Below are 10,211 nucleotides of genomic sequence, written 5' to 3'. Positions count from 1 at the left end.
ATAATTAATATAAATATTTAATATAAAATAATTAATACAAAATATTATATATTTTCATGTATATATATAAACATATACAGATACTTCTGTGAATATATATGGGTGTATACATGCAAATGTGTTCTAAGACTTTTTATCCACTAGATACACTGAAAAGTTTTATTAACATAGTTTCAGTATCTAAGGTCTATAAAACTTATAAAACTTTTTTAAAAATAGACATAAAATATTTACACCTTAATTCTTTTTCGGTGTGTGTGTGCATGCGCATAAATGCTTCCATGGAGCCTGTACAAAGTTGAGGACAACTTACAGAAGGTGGCTCCCTCCTACCATTCAGGGATCAAACTGTGATTAGTATGTGTGATAGCAAACAGTGTTACCTGCTGAACAATCCCCAAACCCTTTGTTTGGTTTTGCTTTGATTTGTTTGAGATGAGATGCAGCACAGAATGACATCAAACTGTCAGCAGTCATTTTGTCTCTTGGAGCAGAGGCTTACAAGCCTTTGTTGCCAATGGAGGCTTTCTTCTCTCTTTTCAATGAAAGGGACTTTGGTCTTTATTAAACTTTTCTGTTGGAATGTTTTTCTCGATTATAATTTTGTGTAGTTTATTGCTTTCTGCTTTTTGCTTCACTTGTTGTGAACTTCAACTTATTTAGCCTTCCTGACTTTAATTTCTTTTAATACATGTTCATATCAAAATATCTTTTCCTTTTTTCTTTTTTAATTAGTTAATTTTTTTACACTCCATATTTTATCCCTTCCCCGATCCACCCTCTGATTGGTCCACATTCCATGCCTCCTCTCCACCCACCTGTCTCCACGTGTATGTCCCCACTGCCACTTCACCTGACCTGGGGCCTCCAGTCTCTTGAGGGTTAAGTGCATCATCTCTGAATGAACACAGACCCTGCAATCATATACTGTGAGTGTGTTGGGGGCATCATATCAGCCGGTGCTGCCTGTTTGGTGGTCCAATCTTTTACAGATCTTGGAGGTCCAGATTAGTTGAGTTTGCTGGTCCTACAGGATCGCCCTTCTCCTCAGCTTCTTTCAGCCTTCCCTAATTCAAAAACAGGGGTCAGCTGCTTCTGTCCATTGGTCGGGTGCAAATATCTGCATCTGATTCTTTCAGCTGCTTGTTGGGTCTTTCAAAGGGCAGTCATGATAGGTTCCTTTTTGTGAGCACTATAGCCTTAGTAATAGTGTCAGGCCTTGGGTCCTCCCCTTGAGATGGATCCCACTTTGGGCCTGTCAGTGGACCTTCTTTTCCTCAGGCTCCTTTCCATTTCCATCCCTGTAATTTCAAACAGGAACAATTAAGGGTCAGAGTTGTGACTATAGGATGACATATTAAAATTATCTCTTTTTCTGTATAATATCTTTGAAGAAATCAGGTATTCATGAGGGAAATTTTGTTATGTTTTCCTTATAAATTTTAATTGTGAGGATATTTAATGATAATATATTTGTCCTATTATTATTTAGAAATATGCTACAGAATTAGAAGATACCTGCTTCAAAATGTTGGCCATTTATTGATTTTTTTTGATAAACCAAAAAGAATTTTTAATGATGCTTACATGTAACTGTGAATATGGCTACTAAGATTGAAAAATTTACTTTGCAACTTATTTGACAGTTTATTTTCCTTTTAATTAAGTTTATGCATGAATAGCTACAATTTGAATGTCTTATGTAAGCATGGCCATGGCTATTGTATGGATAGCTCAGCTTCAAATACTTTCTAATTATATGCTGAGAAGTATTTGCATATTTCTGTGTTAATTTCCCATGTGGATCTAAGAACCTAAGCCTTCTGTGCTCACAGAAGTGAGTATGTAAATGGGAGCCAATGTTAACTTTCCAGCTTAAATGTTTCCATAACCTCACAAATTCATCTGCTGGCAGAGGTGTGGTGAGATATATCTAGGTCCCATTCAGGATTAAACTCATGTCTTCCAATTCTATGTTTTGTTTTGTTTTATTTCTTTACTTTTATGTATATAAGAGCTAATGAAATATTATTACTGGTTTGAATGACAATCTTGTCATTATTCAACATTCTTCTTTGTCTCCAATAATGATTTCTGTCATCATATGAGAGTACACTATTGGTTCATTTTTATTTTGTTACTTTCATCTTTCCTTATGCCTACGTTGAGAAGTATATATTCATATGCAAACAAGACAAGACCATGTTATTTAAGTTAAATATTATTTAGCTCATATTTAATGTATTATTAGGTTATTGTAAGATGTTATTTCTAAGTTGCTTGCATATATAATTAATTCTAATCTTCACTTAATTTTGAACACTCCTATCCCATAAACTCTACTTTTTCTTCTTCCTTATCTTCTCACAATTTTTTTGTTGATCACATTCCATTACATAAATTTATTTTAGCTTCAATTTGTTAATCTAACCTTAAGTATTCATGTCTCGCATCTTAGACTATACTTCTTTACTCCTTAAAAATCAATAAATCAGTAATTTTACTCTTTTTCAAACAAACAAAAGTTCCATCAATCTTCAACTTTTACTCACTATTCATTCATTCAATTTTTTTATTCTGAAATTCTATGATGTAATTCCTGGATACTAAATAACATTTCAGTTTGATAATTGACATCAATATTGCACTCATTCAATATCTATTTAAGAAAATTTGAATAATTCCTTCTGCTCTTCTTTTTGCATAGAATTCTCTCATTTAAAAGAAGCATTAATCATTAAATGTTAAAATGTTTCCTATAGTCTTAGTCACTACTTTTGCTAATTCTTGAAAAGTGAACTAATTTTGCTATCATAATAAAAAAAATAAAGCTCATATACTTCTTTTTTACTTCCAAATTATTCATCTTTAAGTGTCAACATTCCTTTAATAAGAGCCAAAAAGGTAAATTTACAGTAGTGTCCTTAGAGATGACTAATTTGGAAAAATTAAACTATCCTTTTCAAAAGTTAGTTTTATATATATTTAATAAAGTACAAATTCTAACTATTCCTGTTATATGAAACCCCTTCATTTTGTTTTTTCGATTTTTGTTGTATTATTGTCTGAACAAAGATTTAATAGCATTACATGCCCAAAGAGTGAAAGCCCACAATATTATATATAATAAAAATATGTTCTGTATAACAGATAAAGGATTATGTAATTTAAAACTGTAAGTCAATGTCTATACTGGGAATAAATATAATTACATCAAATAAGAAAAAAAAACGTTAATGAATAGACCATATCCAAAATATTACCTTATTTGCAAGCTAATTCTTGAAGTGCACTAATATGTTTGTTTAACAAAATGAATTTAGTTGTGATAAATTGAGCATACATAGAGTACATATATGTAACACTTAAAATAAGATTTAATTTATAAAAATAAAATATAATGAATAGACATATAGGTGGACTTATTGTACAAGGCATGTAAGTCCACACACTCACAGATAAGCAGTAGGAGAATTATAAATTAAACACAGTGTTGTCTCTTCAAAAAGCGAGATGTATAACCTGTTTTTACCCAGAAAGCTGGGAATGGAGGTGGTTAATAGGCTGTTGGCTTTTGCACCATATGACTGAAGCCATACGATATCCTCCTCCAGATCCTCAACTTGAGCTTATTTTCTTAGATAATCTACATAATCTGTTTTTATTGGAAGATGTCTCTTGTACTTTACAAAGAGTTTCTATGTAGTCATGTCTTAATCTTTGTTGTGTACATGGTGTTAATTTTCATTGGGAAACTTTTTTTCCAAATTGCATTGTGCTTACATATGCCTGAAATAACCAATTGCAGTCAGACTCTTGAAGTTTGAATCAACCCCAGCTACTGAGTCATATTGAGCCAAATTTCCATTGTTTCCCTATGACCATTACCCTCCAGGCTATGGTGGTAGCAATGAACTTGGCAATTCACGATTCAGTTAATGACAGTGACATTCTGAGATATGCATCATGACACAGACCCATGTGATGAGGCAAGCTGTAATAGAACAACTGTAGAAGCTGCAGTGTCTTCAGTTATGTAATATTGTGGGACCACTGTTACACACGATTCATTGTTGACCAGAATATTTTCATCACATTAGTTTGTTTGTGTTGCTGGAAATGCTCCCACTTGCTAGGCAAGTGCTATGTGCCACTGAGGTACATCCTTAGCCACAGAATGCCTTTAAGTAGCCCATGACTATACAAGTCATACTGATGGTTCTAGGGATGGAAATTCCATTTCTGTAGACTTTAGGAAATAAAAACTTAAGTTAGTTTGAGCTCAGTCTTCCAGATGTTCCATGGCCATGACTATCCCTGAAGTGATGGGTAGCAGAGCCCCCTTTGCTTGACATTAATATTGTCTATTCTGTGGGTGAGTCTAATGTCATATAACACTTTCAAACACAAAACATTAGTTCTTTTTCTTTAAATGTAAAGACATCTCCGAACTATTGAGCCATTCAAAATAAAGGATAATATTTCCTTTTAAAGACTAATGGTGGGCTGGTGAGATGGCTCAGTGGGTAAGAGCACCCGACTGCTCTTCCGAAGGTCCAGAGTTCTAATCCCAGCAACCACATGGTGGCTCACAACCATCCGTAACGAGATCTGGCGCCCTCTTCTGGAGTGTCTGAAGACAGCTACAGTGTACTTACATATAATAAATAAATAAACCTTTAAAAAAAAAAGACTAATGGTAATTGATACATTAAAAGCATTATAGTGAGATAATGACTATACAAGTGATAAAAATACTATCCACCCCCAAAGCATCCAGTCTTTGACCATTATCACACATCAAAATTTTCAGAATAAACTAAATTATTATTTTAAAAAGTATAAAATGAATATACCTATTCTAGTCTTTCAGCTCAATTATATTATAGGCATTCTAAAAGACATTCATGTGAAGTCTTGCTTCATATTACTGATATTTTTATTTATGAGTATTTTTATTTATGAGTATTTTTATTTGCATGACAGACAAGTAATTCATTCTAGACTACTCCTTCACATTTTTGTTTTAGGGACAAATGTTACATAGATTTTTTCCTGGAACCAACATAGATTTCTATAGACAAGGCTGTCATTGAGTTTGAAACACTACTGCCTCAGCTTTCCAAGTAACTTGGAATACCACCCTAAGCCACCATGCCAGGTGTTCTGGTTACTTTTTCATTGTAAACTTGACACAACCATGGAAGAAGGTGTATCAATTGAGAAAGTGCCTCCATCAAATTGGCCTTATGGTCACTACTGTGGCCGGTTGTCCTGAGAAATGACTGAGGTGGAATGGGCCTTCCTTTTGTCAGTGGCACCATTTCTAGCCACCTAACCCTGTGCTATAAAAGAAGGCTTGAAGTGGAATCACTGATCAGTGTTCCTTCCTGCTTTCTTCTTCTGTCCCTGGTTTCCCTCAGTCATGGAAGTGAGCTGGAATTATATGTTGAAATAAATCCTTTCCTTTCTGAGTTTCTCTTGGTCAAAGCATTATTATCATAGCAATAAAAAAGCCAATCAGAATACCATGCTTTCATGTCTTCCTTTAATTTTTGCCAATCTATTGTGTTTTATGGTCCCAACTATGAACTTATGTTGAACCCAGAAACCTGTTGAAACATTCTTATTTTTACAGTCAGGTACAGTTCAGAGGTTTGAGGATATTTGAATAAGAATTTTGGATCTAGCTGCAACATAAAGAGTACGCATCCCACATCTCACCCAGTTGGATGGTCCTAGGTTTGCAATCCTATATAAGCTTATGGAAGACTTACTACATTTATCTTTTAAAGACATTTAACTAAAGAATAATTCCTGACATCTCCTGCTGCATCTCAGTCAAGTGACTACACAAAAAGTAGCCTGTCTCAAATTACACCCTGTGGTCCCAGAACCTTGAAGGAAATGAAAAGAATTACCATGATTCACAAAATACATATTCCTGTTTCTTTGTAACTGTCAGAGGATGTGCACTCGAAAGTTGAAGTTAAAAACCAGTTTATTATAATTCAATTTACATGTAATAGTCCAACCTCCAAACTGGATATGGTGAATATATTTGCATATATATACATATATAATATATAAATATATAAAATGTAAATATACATATAAATATATGTGTATATATATATACACACATAACTTCATATATACATTCATATATACATACATATGAATATATTATTACTGTGTTGCTAAAATCTCTAGGTCTTTACAAAGCACACATTTACTGAAAATACAAAAGTCCATTTTAAAAAGAAAATTAGAATTGTAGATGTGGTATATTGTCTGAGTTTATCTATCCTATTCTGTATGCATGTTAACTCCACCCCCCGCCCCCATGAGCAGCTGTCCACTGCCCCCGATTTTTCTCACTGCTTCCTTTTCTCCATGCAGAACTCTGGCTCCCTTCAGATGAATTTGCAACAAGAATCAAAAGGATCATTAGCTTTCTCTAACTGTCCTGTTCGACGGTAACAAACACAGTTATTGTTACCTATAAGAATGCCTTTTGAATGATTATGGGGAAATTTTCATTCAGAAGGCTGGAAGTCTCTGTACATTCTTCTCTGAACAAAATCATCAGAGGACACATTTAATATATCCCTATTTATGTAATTTTGTAAAAAGAATCTTACCAATGTTTATTCTGAATTTTGCCAAAAGTACAATAACAAAATTATTACAAAGTGATTTTTAGTCTATGTCTTGTAATTTTGTAACTCAATGTCATGTTGGAAATATTTCTTAACATGCTAATTAGTATTTATAAGTGGTTATATTAATTATTGTGAAATTTGGTCTGTTTTAGTTGTTAGCATAGCCTTTAACAGCTGAGTCATCTATCCAGCCCAAATTTTGGTCAGTTTTGAACATTTTTCCACATAAAATATTTTTATTAAATACTTTAATATTTTCATATAAAATAAATTTCAAACTAAGAAATTAAAATTTGTATTTTCAGAAATATTAATTGTTTAAGATCTCCTTTATCTTTTTCTAGCTATTTTAACTAAGGAGCAGAACATTAAATCCTAATAAACCCCAAAAATGTACACAATAATTTTCAAAGTTCCAGTGTTTGCACACTTTTAACTTTGTCTTGATCTCAGCCTAGGCAAAAGTGATCATGACTTTCAAAGGAAATGAACCAAAGAATTAGTCAAGGAATCTTCACAAATATTTTACAAAAACATGTATTCTTGTACAATATTCAAAGAACATGCTTAAGATAAATCTGTCCATTGGTATCAATCACCTCAAAATTTGCTACTGTTGTTATAAGACAAGATTTAAATACTTTTTCCTGTTTCAAAAGAATGACTTCTGTGCAGTGACTATTTAGATCATGTGTAGGATGAGCTTTTGCTTGTTTTCTTCATATGCAGATAGATTTGGGGATGAGTGCCTGACTTTTTCTATGTATATATGTATTAGTGTGTGGGCTGTTATATTTGTAACAGCCTACAAGAATGCATGTCTATAATCTGTATGTGCCTGATTATACCTATGCAAAGATACAAAGTCATTATTAAATATCAAAGCTGTTTCTGAGACAAAATTTCTAATCTTTGTTATATCATTGTCATTGCAGTAGAAAAGGAGTGGTTAACAATTGACAATAACTGTTACCACATTTGTGTAGAAAGAAAACTTGAATCGGGAGTTTGGTTTCCTATCCCAATAGGAACTCTGCTTTATGTGTTTGGGGAAAAGCTTAATGGCTAGCATACTTGGTGTGCAAGGTTGAGGACCAGCATTTGGCTCTCCAGCATCCATATAGATGCTAGATGGGTGTTGTTGTGCTTTATAAAAAGGAAGAAGTCCAGTGATGTGTTTTATAAAGCAAGGTATGTAAGGTGGTAGGGGACACCTATCAGGGCCCATGCTGAGGCATTCACTCCCCCTGAGGTACCAGCCATTCCATGGATATAGTATGAAATAGAGTATAAATAGAGTTTATTTCTGGCATGGGAAGGGGAGTTGAGAAGGAAGTAGAGAGAAAGACAGAAAAACAGACAGTGAGAAAGACAGAGAGACAGACACACAGAGAGAGAAGTACAGAGAGAGACAGAGAGAGAGAGAGAGAGAGAGAGAGAGAGAGAGAGAGAGAGAGAGAGAATTGCCAGGAACATGTGGAAAGAGAACAAGAGGGGATGAGAGAGAGGGAGAAGAGAGAGATAAGAGAGAAAGAGAATAAAAGGAAAAGAGAGTGAAGAGGGGGCAAACAGACACTTTTATAGTGAGTCAGGCATATCTGGTTGTTGCCAGGTAACTGTGGGGCAGAGCCTAGATGGAATGCTAACAGATGTGGTCACAAGCAGGTAATCTTCCATGTAGGAGGCAGGGATTAGAGATCAGTAGAGTAAGCTGGGCAGCTAGAGCAGTCAAGTCTGTGAGATCAGCTAGAGAACTTGCCTCAATGTAAAAGATGTATAGCAATTGATTTTCTCGCATTATATGACACAAAAAAGTTGTGGTCATAGGAAGTCCTTTCTTCATGAACTGAAAATATTCAAATTGGTCTCAGTAATATAAAAATATAAATGAAACACTATGAAGACCAAAAGGAAATATTTATTTCACAGATTCATAAACAAGTAAGGTAAAATGTACAAGATTATGGAAAAGCTTTAGGGATATAATATTGGCAGACAGGGAATATATATTCTTTTCTTCTCAAGGACAGGTAAAACATCCAAATAGGATCATAACAAAGGCCACAAAGCGAACCTTTAAACATTGAGATGATTCTTCTGTATTATATAGGAGAAAATTTTAATTTATTTACTGCATAGTTATATTTGCATTTTTGTTATCTAAATCTTAATATTGGCATTAAAATATACACAACTACAATTAAGGATAAACAACTAGATAAATTGAGTCCTTATATAATATCCTAATTTCTGTCAAACTGACAGAGTGCAATATTGATAATATTTAATACTCTTTCACAGAACATTTTTATTTTTACTAAATCAATTTTTAAAAATTTAGCTTTGAAAGTGAAATAAAATGTGAGTGCTTCAAGAATTTTAACAAAAATATGGTATGAGAGAAGGTGCCCTGCTTTCTACCACAGGACAAAGGTAGGCACTGACTCGGCTATAGGAGTGACTTGGTTGCAAGATAGGCTGGTGCAGTAGTGGCACAAAGCTTGTGCAAGGAACTAACTGAGATCTGATTGGAAATAAGGTCCACTCCATGTGATGGAGCCTTTATCCAACACTGCTTGGTGGCCAAGGACATGAAGCTAGATAGGCAGGGAACGTAGGGGGAAACCAAACACTAGTGTTCTGTCAAAGGAATAGTGCAATAAAAAGACTCATAAATGACATTGGGTTATAGTCATAGTGTCTCAATCAGCCACCTTCAGATAATCTTCTCTCTGCAGCAGATGGGAACAAAAAGAGACAACTAGACAATAGGCAGAGTGTGAGATATGTTAGAACATGTACCTTAAAATGGATGTCTCCATGAAATCCCTCCCCTCTGAGCTCAGGGAACGCTGAGGAAAAGGAGAAAGAAAGAGTGTAAGAGCCAGAAAGAAATGGAGGACAGCAGTAATCAAGGCCTTGGAGACAAAACAGGCCTTGAGTACATTTGGACTTAGACTGTGGTGACATGGCAGGGCCTGCACAGATCAGAGACAGATGGAGTCCTAGACCTAGAGGATGAAGTAAAGACATGTCTCCATTTCTAACCCAGAGCTTGTCTCCAGATTTATTTGCCCCTTGCAAAAAAAAAACATTTTCTCCAAGGAAGTCATACTGAGGGAAAAAAGAAAAACACTATAAACCAGAGACACTGAAACTTATAGTAGAGAAAGTGGGAAAAAGCCTCGAAGATATGGGCACAGGGGAAAAATTCCTGAATAGAACAGCAATGGCTTGTGCTGTAAGATCGAGAGTTGACAATGGGACCTCATAAAATTGCAAAGCTTCTATAAGGCAAAAGACACTGTCAATAAGACAAAAAGGCCACCAACAAATTGGGAAAGGATCTTTACCAATCCTAAACCAGATAGGGGACTAATATCCAATATATATAAAGAACTCAAGAAGATGGACTCTAGAAAATCAAATAACCCCATTAAAAATGGGGCCCAGAGCTAAACAAAGAATTCTCAACTGAGAAATATGGAATCGCTGAGAAGCACCTGAAAAAAAAATGTTCAACATCCTTAATCATCAGAGAAATTC

The sequence above is a fragment of the Mus caroli genome, chromosome 6 (genome assembly GCF_900094665.2).
Source record: "Mus caroli chromosome 6, CAROLI_EIJ_v1.1, whole genome shotgun sequence".
In the NCBI taxonomy this organism is placed as follows: Eukaryota; Metazoa; Chordata; class Mammalia; order Rodentia; family Muridae; genus Mus; species Mus caroli.
Note: the sequence above shows the minus strand (reverse complement) of the source record.